The sequence below is a fragment of the Columba livia genome, chromosome 3 (genome assembly GCF_036013475.1).
Source record: "Columba livia isolate bColLiv1 breed racing homer chromosome 3, bColLiv1.pat.W.v2, whole genome shotgun sequence".
NCBI classification, from domain to species: Eukaryota; Metazoa; Chordata; class Aves; order Columbiformes; family Columbidae; genus Columba; species Columba livia.
In genome coordinates, this window is record NC_088604.1 from 97,080,976 (window position 1) to 97,098,737 (window position 17,762).

Here is a 17,762-nt window from a genome sequence, read left to right on the forward strand (position 1 = left end):
TATTCACACTATGAAAGTCACCTTTGCTGACCTTGAAGCAGATAGCTCATACTATATTTCAGGTGTGTTTGAGTGAAGAAACCCTCCTGTTGGCACAGGAAATGGTGATATAAACCCCACTTGTGTAGTGTGAGATCCTTGTGAATCCAACCCACCCTCACTCATGTCTGTGAACAGAGGGAAATGCTCTTGTCCTTCCTTCCTGTTAATGAAGATTATCACACCTGAGTGCATTGTAGAATGCAAAATGTTTCTGGTTTTATTTCAGTTAGGGAACTGAAGGACTGACATTTAATAACTTCATAGGCTATTTCACTTGAGGTTCCCACTCAACAGATCAGTGTTATGATAATAAGGCTTTAAGTGGGTATATATCCTTAACAAGTTTTCACTCACTACTTTTTAAAAATTAATTCAGAATACCACAGTATTTCTTTTACTGTTAATTTAATGACACTGTTTTATGTCTAAGGTTGTTACTTGCCAGTAGCCTAAAATTTCTTTCACTTAAAAGCAAACTGTCTGCCATGGTTGTTTTGTTTGGTACATTGCATTTTGCTAACCTCTGTATTATTCCAGTACAGCAGGTGTCCTTGCTATCTATACAGTGCACTCAAAACAAGCAAGCTGTATAAAGCTCCATTGTAGTTGTCCTGCTAGTACACACCTCCTTTGGAGGGTGAAGAATTTCTTTTCAATTTACTTGCTGCTTCCAGATAACACAGCAAATGTCATTATTTTTGCTGTGCTGCTTCTAATGTGCATCTTGCTAATTTAAAATGGGTGTTTGAATGGTTGAGCTTTTAATGAATGCTACCTTTCGTATTTAACAATAGTTTACTCTTCAGAATGTTAAGAATTATCAGGTGGGTTCATTGCTTAGAGGATGCATAACCTGACTTGCTGTTTCCCACCTGCCACTTTTTTCAATAGTCCTTCACTTCAATCCTAATACATTTGAGTAATTTTGTGACAGGATAGATTCTGTCATCTGTGCTTTAAGAAGGACTTATCTGATTAACAACTGAAGCAAAAGGACTAATAATACAAGCAAACAACATTCAGTAAAGGGGTTACAAAATGCAGAACAAAGTGTTATCTTTATTTTTACAGTTGTAGAGTGTGTAGTTAAGTAAAATCCTACTACGAAAGTGTAAGGTGTGTTAGCAGCTGTTAGTTATTAGTCATTGCATCCTAATCTAAACAAGGCCACCTGCCAGAATGCAGGCCGAGATGTTTTCCAAGAATTTGGGATTAGATATAAAGTGATTTCTTTCCTAACTGTAATCAGTATACGGACACCATGCTTTTTGTGGCCCTTTGACAGAATATGAAGGTTTCATTGATTTAAGTGAATCAGTTTCTGGTTTAGTTTTCTTACACAGTAAAGGCCTTGGAAAACTGCAGCCTGGGCTAATATTCTTTGTGTTCTGATGATAGCAGCTGTGAAGTTATAATAACATGGGAATCAGTGTAGGGTCATATTTCAGACTGCGCTTGTCAGACCTGTCAGATTTTCACATTTCAGTAAAAATTAAAAGAGGATGCTTATCTGTTTAAGTACAGTGCTTTGGAATGCGAGAAGCCTCAGCACAGCTTGTAAATCACCTCTGGTAACTTTTGGTTCAAAACCACTATCCGGCTACATTTTCAACAGTGATAGCTTGGAAACGCATTTAATTGCTGCAGTTTTTCCCTTGCAAGACTCCCAAGAACACATAGAACTCACCTGATGGTGCAGGAGAGAAAACAAGGAAAAAAAATGGTTTATCTGACTTTAACAAATGTATTTTTTGTGTTTTACAGATATCTGAAATATATTCAATGTCATTTGCAGCTGCTCAAGAGAACACGGAAGAGATGTGAAATGTTTCATACAGGAAATCAAATGCTAAGTTTTCAGCTGATCTGGTTAAACTGAAAGGAAAAAGAATAAAAAAAAAACCCTCTGGGTACTTTTGTGAGTGAAAAATCTGCCATTCAGTAGGATTCAGCTGCACATCAGTAAGATGTGCTAAGTAGCTCTGATTAATATTTGCATAATTTCAGATGAACGCTGGAAATTCTCAGGGATATCTTGAAATGCTCAGAACTGACGTGATGACAATCATACATTTTGTTATCCATCATCCATTTAGGCTTTTGCGTAATGTTTTCCTGTCCATACAGGAAACAATATACAAGCTATGCAACTTACCACAAATCTATGCACCATGAGTAATATTCAGATAAAGTAAAATACACGTGAATTTATAACCTGAAAGCTACAGAATGGCTGTTTCAAAGAAAAATCAGTCCTTGCCTGTGAATGCTTTGACTAAAACAACAAAAAAAAGCTCTTAACTTTTAGATCTGTAATAACTTGGAGCCCTATCTGTGAATACTGATTTAGGTAGACAGTTACAGACATAATAGCTATAATATCTATTCAATCACTGCTAGGAGCACTCTAGCAGCATAGGCATGACAGCATAGGTGGGAAATGAGAATGCATCTTCGTGTGCCATTGGGACAATTTATACCGGTAAGGGAGATTTGCCAGAGCAGTATATGCAGGTCTGATAACAGACAGTGCTTCCTATGTTCGCTCTGTCAAATACGGTCAATGATAACGATGTAAACTTGTACCCTTACCCATCTGTTGGTCTTTACATATACCTTCTGTTTTGGATTTTCTTCTTCATGTTCAATAGAAGGCACAAGTCCTTATTTACTTGTTTACAAAACTTATGCTTAGATCTTCTTGGTTTGGATTATCTGTTGACAAGAACTCCAAAATAATGGATAGAAATGGAGATTAATGTTCTGTGAAAAAAAGAGCTTGTGCACCTGGATGAACCGCAGAGCCATAGGAAGTATTCTGAAATAAACAATTTGTATTACTGTTTGCCATAGGTTATTTGTTTGTGTTAAAAATTCTGCACTGTTAACAGATGTTCAGATTACCATGTTTTGCAGGACTTCTTGACATGAGCCTTTATCCTTCTGACGTGAGATATGATCATTCTGAGAAGTTAAAAGTTTAGAAGAATCTGAGTGCAAGCCATCCAAGAAAATCCAGAAAATGTCAATTTTCCCTCAACTTAAAGAAACCTCTCTGAAAAATAAATTCATGTCCCAATGTCTACATTTTACCTTTCAGATTTTGCTCAAAGTTTTCTCATATTGGCAAAGGCAGCAGATCGAGCAGAGACTTGGATCTAACCCTCGCTTTGTGACAATTTAGGTCCATTTCTTGGCATATCTACTTGAGCCTTAGAGATTATGAAAACACAGACAGTAGACTGATAACAGAGGGTCAAATACTTCACCTGAATCCAAACAGGTGCAAACTTGTAGGAATGTTTGAATAGAGCCGAACTTAAAGCCTTGCACCCTTCCTTTGAATGAAAAAATCTCCTTTTAGATAGCACTTGTTTCAGCCAGTAGGGGAAAGGGTATTTTCTTTTCTGGCACTTGAACAGGTAGAGTTAGATGACTATTAAAGTGAAAATTTCCCTGTGCCTAATTCTCTGCTGCTTTGCAGAGATACTAAACCCAGTTGTGTTGGATACGCAGAGTTTAGTTACCAAGTAATTAACTGCCTGGACGATAACTTCATAGATTAAACTGATAACTTGTTCAAAATAGTGGTGCTAGATCAGGAGTATGTGAGGAGGCTACCCTTCTCTTGGAGGCTGCAGCTACACACTCTTTTACATTGCAGCGCTCTTTTGGTAATAATCACACATAAAGGCCAGGTAACTCAAACTTATTCATTACATTTAACCCTTCATTATTTATGATGTTTGAGCAAAGCTCCTAAAAACAGAGTCTCATTGAAAAGAATCAGTATTGCTCCATGAAAAGCAAAGTGTTAATTCTGAACTGCAGAACTGTGCAGCTGTGCATCAGACCTGAGTATACGGCAAAAGTGTTAATTGAAAGGATTACACATTTAAATTGAGATTATAATCTAAGGTAACATGTCTGTGTCCTACATTATGCTTGGAAGCATCTCAAAAATATCACTGTATTTTTCATAGTTTTTGTGAAACCATGCTCTGCACCTTAGAACAGTTATGCAATACTTTTAAAGAATAGCACAGCCGGACTCTCAAGACATTTGTGAAGTATTTTTCATGTTACAGAAAGACAAACATACACGTATGTCTGAGATACACAACAGATGGATCTAGTAATTTAGACAAAGGCAAGTCTCACAGTATTTCTAAACCATCTTCTATTCCATGTGTTTCTTAAACTGGTCAGAAGTAATGCCCTGCAGTTTTGATCTGACAGAACAACATGGTAGGCAGAAATGAAATGATTATGGCAGCTTGCAGGGATATCTGAAAAGCTCTCGGTGTGCAAAAGACCAACCTAGCAATTTTAGTGAACTTGAAAGGATTTTAAGAACACAGGCTTAGTAGGCAAGTCTCAGTATGTGTTGAGCCTCTAGGATTTTACACATTAAATATTACTTATGTCCCTAAATTGCTGCTGCCAAGGGTAAATACGTCCTTCCCGTGTCTCTGAACGGTCTCCTTTGAGTTTTGGAGCTGGAAGAAAACAGGCTGCCTGAAAGGTTTATATGTGAAGCAGCAGCATATCAATGGAATATAACAATCTGAGGCAGAGAGAAGTAAGGTGGGTGAAATTCTACTTACGAGAAGCAGCAGGAGTTCATAAATAACTCAGGGGAGCATACAGTTTCTGAAGAGGTGAAACTTGCTGATGCAGTCAGACAAAAGGCTGAACCTGAGAACAGCTTCCTTGGATCCTCCTTGGATACAGTCTTGGAAAAATCAGCACAAATTAAACAGTTTGTGATTGCTGGCTCCTTGCTTGAAATCTTTTGTCTCGTTTTTCAAAAATACTGATGCCTTTGGATTTGGCACCTTGCAGGTGCCTGGATTCATAGAAAATGCTGCTGCTGCTGTTTAGCCCATAACTTACCAATTTTTCTCACTTTGTCTTTGATGCTCATTCTAGTTTAAGAAAGAAGGCTGGAGTTTTGCTGCAGAAGAGGCGAACAGGGACACAGATATGAAGGTGCAATTCTCAACTTCACTACAATTTTGCGATACTTAATGCTAGGTTTCCTGGCTGTTAAATGAGCTGATGCTTCCCTTGAATTCCCTTTCTCTTTCATCGCTCTTGGGTCTTTCAGCCATTTGAAGAAGGTAATGTTGGTTGGACATTGGAGCTGGTGGGACCCTAAGATGGCTGTAATTTCTGAAGCTCTAGCTTTAATTTCCTCACTCCAAAGAGGTATCACTTTGTGGTGCTTTGTCTTTGAACTGAAATGAGTATATTTTACCCACGTTCATCCATATCTGTCATCACCTGGAATTTGCCTGTATGTCCATTGGTCATTTGTTTGTTGAAATACTGGTAGAAACCATGAAGACCCCAACAGTATTTCTGTCTCAGCTGCTTAAAGACATTGCATAAAAGGTGTTTCACAACATTTTCAAGAGTTTTAATGATACATTCAAAATGTGCAGCTGGAAGCTAGAGGTAAACTGTTCATCCACTAGGCTAGTTTATGATAAAACAGACCAGCTATTTCAAATAAGTAACAAAGTAGCTTCCTAAACCCAAATCAACTGCTTGTAGTCTTTGCAGAGTAAGAGACATTAACCAGAACTTCCCTGAATACCTAAAGGATCTTTTAAGCTTGGAAAAAAGTAAAATCTCAAGCAAGATTTTATCTGAATGATTATGTTAGCTGTTACCTGCTTCACAAAGTATATGCGTTTATGGGGAACTTTAATACAGAGGGGAACAGTTACAAACTATTATTCCACAATACTGTAGCTCACGTTATCACAAGCCCTGTCAGAGAGTATGTGTGAAGTCCTCATGGTACTGTGCAAACGAAAATATAAGGTAGTCTAATTAAGTCTTTTAAATGTATCTAGTTTGTGTTACCCTTGAAAAAAAAACCCCACCCCCATTCCACTAGGCTGTTTGGTTTAACAACAACAGAAATAAATCAGGGGTTGTCCTGATAGTAGCTGAAACATCATCTCACTGAACGTGTTATTTTCACAGCTGGGAACCTGCTGGCCACTTCTGTTTCTGATTGCACACTCTGTTCCTAGTCACGTAATATCACTGGAATAACCACATCAATGATTTACATAAATACTTCTAAAAATCTACTTCAAAATACATATTCTGTTTTTAAAGCAGTTAAACTGGAAACAAAGACGATTAGCAGCATATGACTAGAGAGGTCTCCATGAGCCACTGGAAAGCACTTCTTGATTTACAGACAGGGTTTGGAAAGCCAAATGAATTCTGCAGACTGTTTATATAAAAGCTCAACTCTCCATAACTTCCTCTAACCAGACTGTCCTTTCATTTAGATATTTTTTCCATCAACTCATTTAGACTGACTCATCACACCTAAAATAGTTTAGATTTGCTTTATCTTCTTATATTCAGAATAACACCACAAAATGGATCATGCCTACATGCAGTTATCTGAGAAAACCTACTTTGTTATTTCTGCTCATTCCTTTTGGTGTATGAAAAATCACTTAACCATAAAAGTAAAGGAAGCTACATGCAAGAATCTGACCCCAACTGATAAAGTGTAACAAAGATTACTCTCTAGGTCATACAGAATGTCTCACCTTTAGATATCTTGGTAGAAACAGTGCGTGACTGCAGTGCTGTTAATGGAATCATCCCAGATCTATGTTGGTGTTGCTTCAAATAAATCCAAGCTTCTTGATCTTTTTATTATATATTTTGTTTGGCATGTGCTGGAGCAATGTTTCCATGCAGCAGGAGCTCGCTTTACACCCCTGGAGCTGAAGGAGGAACTGTGAGTAGCAAACTCTTACCCTATCTGGGACAAATCACAAGAAACAAACAAAACCAACTGTAGTTCATTATTCTGTGCCGTGCAATGGGGTCTTTTTAGAGAGGAAAAACAAAACAAAACGCAAAACCAAGAAGGGATTACAGGAACTTCAGAGGAAGAAGTTGGACTACAGCTGCACGGCAGAGAGCTGCTATGAATGTTAACAGTGAGTCTTACCCCTTGTACACATTTTTAGTGAGCACAAAGCTCAAAAATATTCTTAAACACTTAATACAAGGGAGAACAGCACGGATATAATTTAGCTGTTATGTATCTACTTCAGAAAACAGATTTCTGCTTCAAGCTATAAATCATTAAGACATCTGACTTTCAGAGACACAATTCAGGCATCACAATTCAGCTTTCCGGTTTATAAAAAACATCCCAATACACCTCAGCACTGTTTTCTTTCAATAAAGTCTGCAGAGAGCCAGCTGTCTGAGCTGGTCGTGTTGCTATCTCAGATTTGTGCATAAGGGTCTCTCTGGGAGTTTTGTTTTGGTTCTATCATTTAATATTCATGACAATCATTGTTAACCTGCCAGCTGAGCCGTCTTTGCATCCTCCAGACAAAGTCAAAAGTTTATTCCTAGCCCACAGAGCTCTTGGACGCCTACATTTCCACATTTCAGGTATTTTGGCTTGGGATTCTTATGTTTCAACTAATAGGATGAATTTAAAAAAAAGAAAAAAATAATTGCTAGGGAAAAGATAGAGCAAGAACAAGAGGGTGTTCAGTACTCCTAGTCAGTAACGACATGGTTAAGCAATTACATGAATCTGATCATTCCAGCCCATACACCAAGGCTTTGGGAAAGCTGACAATTCAAATGTGCCCATTAATAATAAAATGTGATGGGGCAAAAGGGGAGGGGGAAAAATCCTTGCTTTTAAGCTGCATGGAGTAAACTGTGCCACCTTAAAATTACTCATAGCCTGCTGCGTATCTGTCAAAATAATATATAAACAGTGGGAGTACTAAATAATTTCAGTGTCACTGAGAAGAAATATATTCATGCTAAGAGCAAATTCTGTAATTACATTATGATTTTAACGTACATATTTTTTCATCAAGAATGTCAGAATAATCAAATGATGACTAACGCTCTAGATAATCAAATTACACCACGTCCAGAGAAATCCAAGGGATGCTGCATTTCAGCCTCCCCAATCAGACAGAACAGAATCTACAATAGGTCCAGTGCTGCCAATGTGGAGGAAACTGAAAAGCTGTTGGAAAATCAAGAAAAGAAAGAGTGACACAAGGAGGAGCGAGTGATCGGTGGGAGAAGGAGCACCAGAGCAGAGAAGGATCCCCAGAGTCAAACAAGGGAGAGGTCATAGAAATTTTGATGCCGACAGGCAGGGCAGAGTCAGAGAGGACCAGGCCAGCCTGACTGAGCGATTGGTTCCTGCCTCACTACTGCAGACTAGCATCGCAGGGAAAGAAGATGCGCACATTTTAAAGAGAGAAATATTGAGGATTAAGTTTTACTTTCTATTGTACTTAAGTGATTAGAAGGAATATATGTTAAATTCTGTTTCTCCCTCTACGTTTCTGTGATGGTTTTTGTCCAACTGCAGATGAATGGAGGGAAAGGGGGACAGGCTTACTTGTTGCCTGAGGAGAAAAATGTTTTTCCTTATTGCACGCTACGCTCTGCAACAGAGCATCAAGGCTGGAGTTCTCAAAAACAGAAGTTCAGGGAATTAAGAGCTCACTCTTAAGTCGAGACTAGGACATCTCATCATCTTTTCCAAGGAGGCATACATTTTCTTGAAAGAACCAGTCTCTCAGTGATATTACTATTCACAATGTACTTCTAGAATTACTTTTCAAAAACACAGATTTTTATAAAAGCTCCTAGGTAAAACCTCAGATAACAGGTTTCTAAAATGGATAAAAAAACTTTATGAATATTTCTTCCCCCCTGACAAAGAATTTTGGAGACTTGAGGAATGTGAAATACAAACACCTAACATGATGAGCAACTGTCTACACATGAAATGAAATTACCCAAACCAGGAACAATAAAGAAGAGTAGGGCAAGGGCCAAATGGGGATGCAGATATCCCAAACTAAATCCCAGCTCACCTGCCCTTTCTGGGTGGAAGCAGCTCAGTCGTGATGGGGAGGGTACCAGCAGCTTTACCAGGCTGTCCCCATGCCCTAAACCCGTGCTGCTCAGTCGTCTTTCAGTCTCCTGCTGCCTTCTGGAAAATCAGCTCTACTTCATTTAGGCTGGTTTAAGGCTCTAGCAGCAGAAAGTCCACCAGAACTCAAAGCCAGTTACAAAATCCTAACAGAAAGACCCAATTTTCTACCATCTCTTTCCATACTTTGCATGTCGTTTCATAAGCCTGATCCTATGAGCAGTTTAATAGTGATAAGCCCCCCAAGTAGGACACAAATATTAAATAGAAGCAGAGTACGGCACAATGTAAGTTAATTTGCCAGCAGCTGGGTTTTCCTGCACCTCTAAGGGCAGAAAGGAGGAAAAAGCACTGGTTTTCTCCAAGTATGACCATTAGAAGCCTTATACCCTTCATCAAGTCCATGCGGAAAATAATGATTTTGTATCTTCAGTAAAAACAGACTGTTAAGGATGCTAGGTACCTTAACACCATTGGAATTAAAATCAAGGGAAAAAAGGCAACAAAATAAAGGAGAAGCAGCTCCTGCCGCATACCAAATATCAACTCAGTAAAAGAGAAAGACCATTTTTCTCAGACTCCCTTCTGGAAACCACTTTTTGAAGTATTTTCTTCAAGGCCAACCATAAGTATGGCTTTAGGATGATGTGGCACAGCTGTTGCATTTAAAAAAAAAAAACAACAAATCCAAAAACTGGTTCCCCATTAGGCTGTTTCTGATCTCCTCATAGTCACAATTTATGCTTAATATTGTTTATTTTCTATAATTTGTTAGATCGTGTTTTACTCATTTAAGTATTGCTTTACCCACAGTTGATTCAAAACAGCTAAAGAAAGCAGGAACAGGCCAGCAAAGAATGCAGTAATAGGTAACAGGCTGAGGGACAAAGTTTAGAGAAAGTTTCAGTTCAGAGAGTAGCTATTTCTATATAACCAAAAATCACCTACCGGCAATTTTCTTTGATTTTGGAGCCTATTAACTTTGATATTTATGAAACTATTAAGCTGTTCCTTTGGAAACAGCCATAGCAAATGCTTCTTAAGGTGGCTATGAAGCATGGATATTTTTCTCTAGAAAGCTTCTTTAGAAGTAATGAAAAAAAAAACTAGTTCCTGTAAATATACTGTCGAGGCAGCTAAAAGAGCAATCAAGGTTTGCCTCACATTTCAGTCCACATTTTCCAGGAACTCCCCACTAGCAAACTTTATTAAATTTAATACTAAATTTAATTTAGAAAGAGTTCTGTTTTCACTGTATATTTCTTCCCCTGGTGTTTTCCTAGATGGACGCTTTCATAACAGTTTCTTTGGTTTGCTTTGTCTCTATGCAACTTGAAGTCATAAACCAATTTTCAACTAGTGTACATCAATAAAGGGCTCCAACTGAGCAATGCTGATTTTCACCGGTTTAGAATCCAGTCCCCTCTCCTTTCCCTGGACCACAATAACCTCCTGCGTCAGCAGCTTTGATGTTTTCTATGGTGCTCGGAAACCTACATATTTACATTATTTGGATTAAGCACCAAAAAGGACCTCTCTAATTATGATCATAATTACAGATCCACTTTTCTTCCATAATTCTTGAATTAGACAGCCATTTGCTTTTGAGTAAAAACACACTGGAACTTCAGAGCTCTGTATAGCAGTCATCTGCATACATTATTATCCTTCTCCATGTCTCCTTTCACAGAGTTTTAATAGATTGACACTACAAGGACTTCTGACAACACTAAGACAAATATTGTTGCAAGATACAGTAGAGGATAATTAATGAAGTCTGAAGCAATTACTAAATCTAGCTGAAAGGTATAGAAAGAAACCATACATTACGATGATGCTTATTCTGGATTTTGCTGGGGAAAACAAAACCAAACCAAAACGCCACCACCAACAGCCAAACAAAACCAAACAACAAAACAAAAACCACACACATAAAACCACCACCAAAAAAACCCCAACCAATACTCCCTCAAAAACTGAAAGCAAAACTCCAATTCTAATTGCATGCTAATTTACAAAGGTAAGTAACTCTTCAGGGGTTTCACTGCCAGTCTAAGATAACAACCATACAATCTGGCTCTTGCACTACATACTCACATCTGATTATTGGTTTTATACATAATCAGGATTAGGCACAGGTCTTTCCCAATACAAACCTGGAGAAGCTAATATCCAGAAGGAGTAAAGGCCTTAAAATATTCAGTATTTTGTCTGCCGTAGACTTTAAGAACATGGCAATCAGCACATCCTCTGTCTAAGGCTTAGTTTAGACTGTCAAACAACACTTCTGATGTTCTTCAAATTTCACTGTCTGAGATAAGAGAGAGCAAAACTTCTTGGACAAACAAATGCTGTTCAGGTTCTTTAGGAAGAAGTGAAGCTCAAAAGAATTGATGACAACGTATTTAAAAATATTGTAACCAATTGGTTCATAGACCCACTTTTTGCAGAGAAGCAGGAAGCATTTCCCCTGCCTGTTTTCCTTAATGGCTACAGAGAAAACAGACAAGAAACAGAGTGGAATGAAACTGCTTTGTAGTCCCAGAGAGGAAAATGGTTTTGAAACACAACTGTGAGCAAACAGAAGATGAGGACAAGTAGCTATCACCTCCCAAGCACCAGCCACAAGACAGGCACATAAAAAGAATCTGAGCCATGTGGAGGCAAACACAAAGGTATGTATATAATTTTAGCGAAGTGGTGTAAGTGACCCAGTCAGAAACATTACATATGCAGGCAAAAAAACCCAAACCAACCAACCAAAAGACAGAAAGCAAAACAAACACACAAACAAACACCAAACAAACTCACTGAAACACCTTGTAGAATGATTCTGAAAAAGGAGTAAGAATCTTCCCCGAATGCAGGGCTGCTGAAAACAGAGGCTTGAGTTACTGCCAAAGGAGCTGTTTCCTGTTGTCTTTTTTCCTGCTGCATTCAGGGAAAACAGGACCCCAACTTAATCTCACTCTGATTGCAAAGAATGTACACAAAAATATATCACTTTGTATCAACACTTTTGACAGAAATAAACTAGAGGAGCTCAAATACTGGCCAACCATCGAAATAAGAAGTTTTATAACTTCTTTCATATGTACTGAGAAATAGAGAAAAAAATCCAACAAAATTCTGAAAGATATCAGAATGGATTTGTATCTAAGTTGGTTTTAACTTAAAGAATTAAATAGTGTGAATATAAAGAAACATACTATCACAAAACACAGATGAAACTCTGAAAATAGCATAGAGAATTGAAGAATAGAAAAAACCATCTAGTCATCACATTACCTTGAAACGTAAAGGTCTCTATTACATTCCTCCATAACTCCAAACTCCTGTATTATTCTACCTAAATCACTGAAGCCCTAAATTCTCAGTGTTCACCTTCACAGGTCCTTCTGAAATCACTGCTTGAGGCTTTGCTCTGTTCTCCCCCACATTTCAGATCACTGAAAGCTATGTTTTATGAAGCAGCATGAAAGTCTTCGATTCTATACAAGTCAGAGACCTTGAAGCTCTCAACCTCAAAAGGATTTCTTAAGCATTTTCCTGCATTCATTTATTTTTGATGCATCAAACAAACAACAGCTGTTTGCACAGAAAATATGCATGCAGACAGATTTCCAATGCTTAGGCAATGGAGCTGAGCAAAACAGGGACCTGGTCCTGTGCCCTTGACTCACACATGTCTCTCTTAATGTTTGTTTTTCCAGAAAAAGATTTCATGGGAAGATCTGAATGTGTCTCTCTTAATGCTGTTTCAGAATTAAAAAATAAATAGAAGGTGCAGACTTTTCCAGAAGAAGGAAACCTGGTTCTGGTCCAGCTGAAGTTACAACCAACTTCAACTGACCTGAGGCAGAAGCCCCTGGCAGGAGTAAAGAAAATGTACCTGATGCATTTCCACTATTTGGTAGTGGCTGGTGTCGCATCATCCCAGCCAGCCGGGCAGCACTGCGCAGGGGGCTCTCCACACTGACCCGTTTCTCTTTCTGAGAGGCAGGTTTTTCCCTCTGAAAGGCCAGTCCTCGTTCCTGTGAGCAGAACAAGAGAGACATCCAGCGGCTGGACCACTGAAGTGTATTTTTAAACCTGACTAGAAGACAGACTCCGGGATGCTCTTATCTATGTCCTGTTCTTGCATGTATAAGAAACCATCTATGTGCCAACGACCAGATATACAGACCCAGAGAAAGAAATATTCCAGTAGCTGAAGCACTCCTGTCATCTCTGCTGTGTATTTTCCCTGCAACCTACAGACTGCCTCACTGTGTACTCCAAGTCCTCCCTGTACTTCTCCCTTTTTCTCTGAAGCTTAACTTCACAATTTTGATTCTCAGCTCATGTGAATTGGTACAGGTCTATCAGCTTCTGCAGAGCTATAACGCTTTGTGTCAGCCCAGAATTTCATTCTAATTGTTTTGCAATGCAGACATGTACTTTTCACATCTACTATCGTTTATTCAAATATTTTCTCTAACCTTAACTCTATTTGTACTACTTATTTTATCTGCATAATAAATAGACTTCCCAGTCATTAATGATATAAAACTCCAGAGAATCAGTGGTAAAACCTGGTAATAAGTTGTTTGATCTTCATGTAAGAACAGGGAGAAAAAGATTTTTAAATTTACTAATATACATTTGTAGTATCTACAGGTTTTGTTATTAAAAGAAATCCATATCTTTACTGTCACATCTAAACTATTTGTTGTATATAAAAACACAGCTTATTTGGAAACATAAATCAGCACAGAAGTGCTTAGAAACTCAAAAATCTGAAGACAGGATGAATAAATAGAAGGAAAACACAGGAATAAACTTTTGGACAAAGTATTAGAAATATTAGACATAATTGATTTGTAAAAATAATCTTTGTCACTGCGCATGTTAAATAATTAATTTTTTAAGGCTCTTGACCCTTACAAACTTTGAAAGATCTGTAGGAAAAGTTCTGGTAAGATAGTAAGGAATAGCGTAATTCTTGCATATTTAGGGAAGAATTGAAGGCAGGCGCTTGCTGACTTCACTTACAACTATGTCGAATGAGATGCCAGGGATACAGTGAAGGGCTATGAGCAAATTTCCCAGCTTCTATAGGGAAAACTGTATGCAGTCAATGGGGTAAAAACAGATAAGATGATACGATGACTCAAAATTACCAGGATCTGCTACTAATGAAAAAACTGACATACTCAGTATGAGAAGAAATTTGGTCCCCTTCTTACGACATACATGTATTGAACATCCATCACACTTAATCCAAACAACATATCAAGCTGCAATAGAGTTGTTCGTGATATACATAAAAACAACACAGAAGAAAACTCAAGTCTTGTACTGTGCTCTCTGCTAAAATATTTCACTTTACTGCACACTTCCTTGCAAGTTTTTTTTAAACTGTGCTGCTATAAAAATACTCACCCCAAACAAAGAAAGAAAAAAAAAAAAAAAAAAAAGATAAAGAAAGAAATGTCCACAAGGCAATTTTTACATCTGCTTAGTAAGAATTGCTTGGTATAGCTTTCATATCAACATTAATTCCATGCTTGAATTAAATAAAGCATTTCTTGGCTACAAAATGTCCACAGGGGTTGATTTCAATTGCTAACATCATTAGAATCTACTTTCAGAAAGACTGTAAATCAATATATTCATAGACTTCCCAATATACCCCTACTGTAACTGAAAAATGAGAGCAAATAGTTTTCCCTTATGATTGCACACCGTATTTGATGTAACTGGAAAGCCAGAGAGGCTCCATTGAAGCAGGAGAGCTGTATCAATAGAAAGCAAAAGCTGAACTCAGAATCTCAGATTCTGAAAATCAAGTGGAGCCTCTTTACCAATAACCTTTGGACAAGGATCTAGTTATTGAAATATTTTATCAGAACTCCATGTAAAGGAGGAGCTTATATTCTCCCTGCTGGCTCCTCAGTTAGTCTGGGGAGGGATGCTGAGCTGAACTAATGCCAGCTTCAGGGCCTCGTGTCGTGGTGGACCATGCAGGTGGTAAACCATCCATGTGTTACAGTCCAAGCAACGCTTCACAAAACTATTACCTACAAAGCAAGCCACCCAAGCAAAGAGCATTTAGTACAGGGCACAGACACAGAAGAACGCGGTTTGCCTGACAATTCACAGAACTTACATTCCTGCTATTTCCTTCACAGCAAATCTTCCACTGGTGCCTCCATAGCCATACTTCATAACAACGAGCTACAGCCCATCTAGCACACATCTGCCACCTCCCCCCCAAATTAGCTTTGATCGGGGTTAAATTAACTGCCCAGCTGCCTCACTCAAATGACCTCAGCGGAGGATTGCTCCAGCTGCCAAGTCCTGAACGGTGGCCTCAGTAAAACAGAAAGACAAAACCAGAGACACACCATTTCATCAGTTTGGACTCACGAGAGTCATTAATTCTTACCTAATTGCTGTACTCTGGACATCTGAAGTTCCTCAGATTACTGCTCCTTTGGCAGGAAAAAAGTGACACTAGTCAGCGGTGATACTCGCTTTCTTATGTATTTCTTTCCTTCTTTGTCTCCTCCTTTCCTTATTCCTCTGGAAGAGTGCAGAAAAATGCATGTGAATTCACTTCTACTAGAAGAGTTATTAATTATCAACAGGGTAATTGTTGGAATTTTCACCTATTTATCATTACAGTTAGATGTATACCAGACAGTAACTTGAAAATATTATTACTTTCTGGTTACGTCAAATTAATTTTTTTTTATTTAAAGGTTAAACCAACACTAATTAATCAATTATTTAATTATTTAGGTCTAAACATAATAACAAAACATTCTAGTACACCTATATGAAAAGAAAACTAAACATTTGCAATCTGTTTTTATTTTTTTGTTTGTTTTCCTTAGTCTCCATCTGCTTTGGAGTCCATGATACTAGGAAAGAATTCACTGAAAAACAAAGAACTTAGCAATGGTGATCTACATATGGCAAGAGCTCGCCTTAATTTTATGTAAGCATATAAAAAAATACCACTCCTGAGACAGAATTCTCTGAAGGAGCCTGGGTCCTGTTGTAACAGGCAATGTATTACTGTTTTTTACACTGCATATTAATTGCACCGAGGACCTTGATTCCATCAACAACTCTCAACCACCATGACAAAGTAGCTATTATTGTCACTTCTCCATACAGAAAAAGGTAGGGAAAAATGACATCCAAAGTCTCACCAACACTTTACAGCTGAAATGAAGCGATAACTCAAATCCCTTGACTTGATGTTTTGTACTTTCCCAATAAATATTCTTCCATTTGAGTCCAAGAACAACACAGAATGGCTGAGGCATCCAACCAAAACTTAAAACTTAGTCTGAAACTGAATTATGTTAGCGAAGTCCCGCCATCACAGCTCACATCAACTTTGTTACAAAGTTCCTGTCAAGAACTTTTTCCTAAATGTTTTCTTCTTATTAGGCAACAATTTCAAACCAAGATGGTTCTTAAAGAACAGTATTAACAAATGAATAACATAGAGAAGAAGTGCCTGAAGGCACCCTGCTTTTGAGATAAGATGGCAAGCACAGTATTTTACCACTAGAGGACAGTAGAATGTAACCTCCTGGAAACACTGCATTTGGGCTTCCACCTTCTCCAGAAATCTGACAACCTGAAGATCAAGGACTTTATGTAGTAAAGTGAGGAGACAAAAAAAACCCAACACAAACCCCACCACAAACAAACAGCAGATGACTGATTTACTGGGACAAGGGTAGGAGCATCAACATACAGCCAGAGCAATGATAACCGTGGGTGTGAGCACACTCGGGAGCACCAGGCAGAGCCAACGGTTGGGCTGAGGGTTAAAGGGAAGCCTGAAAGAGTCTTAACACCATTACATGGCACAAATCCTAAAATGCTCTCTCCTTTTGACTGTTTTGCTTCCTCTGGCAAAATGGCATCAATTTTGATGGGAAAGTTGCCCAACTGAGTAAAAACCAGAGAAAGGTTTCAAGCAGACTACGCACAGAACTGGAGATACGAGTTTTTACAATAAAACTGACAACAAAACTAATAAAGAAAATAGCAGGGGATAATTCTTGTTCTTTATTCCTTAATATTGTTACCTTCTCACGTGACACAACTCTGATCCCATGTAGGTTTCTGAGTCAAGTCACTGTCTTCAATGTGCAGGCTCCTCTGGATTTCTGACTCTGAGATGAGGCTGTTTCCTGAGGGCCCGGGAGAAGGGAGCTTCACCGTCCCAAAGGGGTCCGGCAGCTGTCTGTCTACATTGCACAGGGCAGCACAGGAATCACTTAGGACTGGAATAAGAGAAGTGATGCAGGTGAGCATGGTCTCAGAGATGTATGCAGACATACAGAAGAATTTGGCTGTCTCTCATTAACTTTATTTAATGACCCAATTAGCCCAAATTAATGAAAAATACATACCGCAGAAGCATAACAGGCACGTGCAAAAATAAGCAAATGAAGTTACCAGAAGGAATGGTCCCTTGTTAAGATGTAGATGACTTGGCAGCGGCCTGAAGTGGGGAGAGCTATTGAGCTATTCCACGCTCTGAGGGAGACCAAGCTGTGGTCTTGGTCAAGCTGCTACCACCACCTATGTCTATTTTTTGGTGTAAGAAACGAGAAGGTGCTTGCCTAGCACTTTAAGTAGAAAGCACTGGATAAAAAGCAAAATCTTACTAGATTACACCTGGAAAAAGGAAGACAAGGAACCTCTGTACCTGAGTGAAAGTCATGAGATGCACAGG

General features: G+C 38.5%; 1 protein-coding gene across 2 annotated transcripts in view; it reads right to left on the reverse strand.

The window, feature by feature from the left end:
- PACC1 (proton activated chloride channel 1) overlaps nucleotides 1-17,762 on the reverse strand; it is an 89,644-nt gene that overhangs the window by 28,364 nt on the left and 43,518 nt on the right. For both annotated transcript variants that reach the window (XM_065058408.1, XM_065058403.1), the window contains 5 exons: nucleotides 17,110-17,307; nucleotides 15,444-15,580; nucleotides 12,906-13,047; nucleotides 6,627-6,844; nucleotides 4,650-4,777 (listed from right to left, as the gene is read on the reverse strand). The gene's annotated coding sequence lies outside the window, so the exon portion shown is untranslated. The remainder of the gene's footprint in view (nucleotides 1-4,649; nucleotides 4,778-6,626; nucleotides 6,845-12,905; nucleotides 13,048-15,443; nucleotides 15,581-17,109; nucleotides 17,308-17,762) is intronic.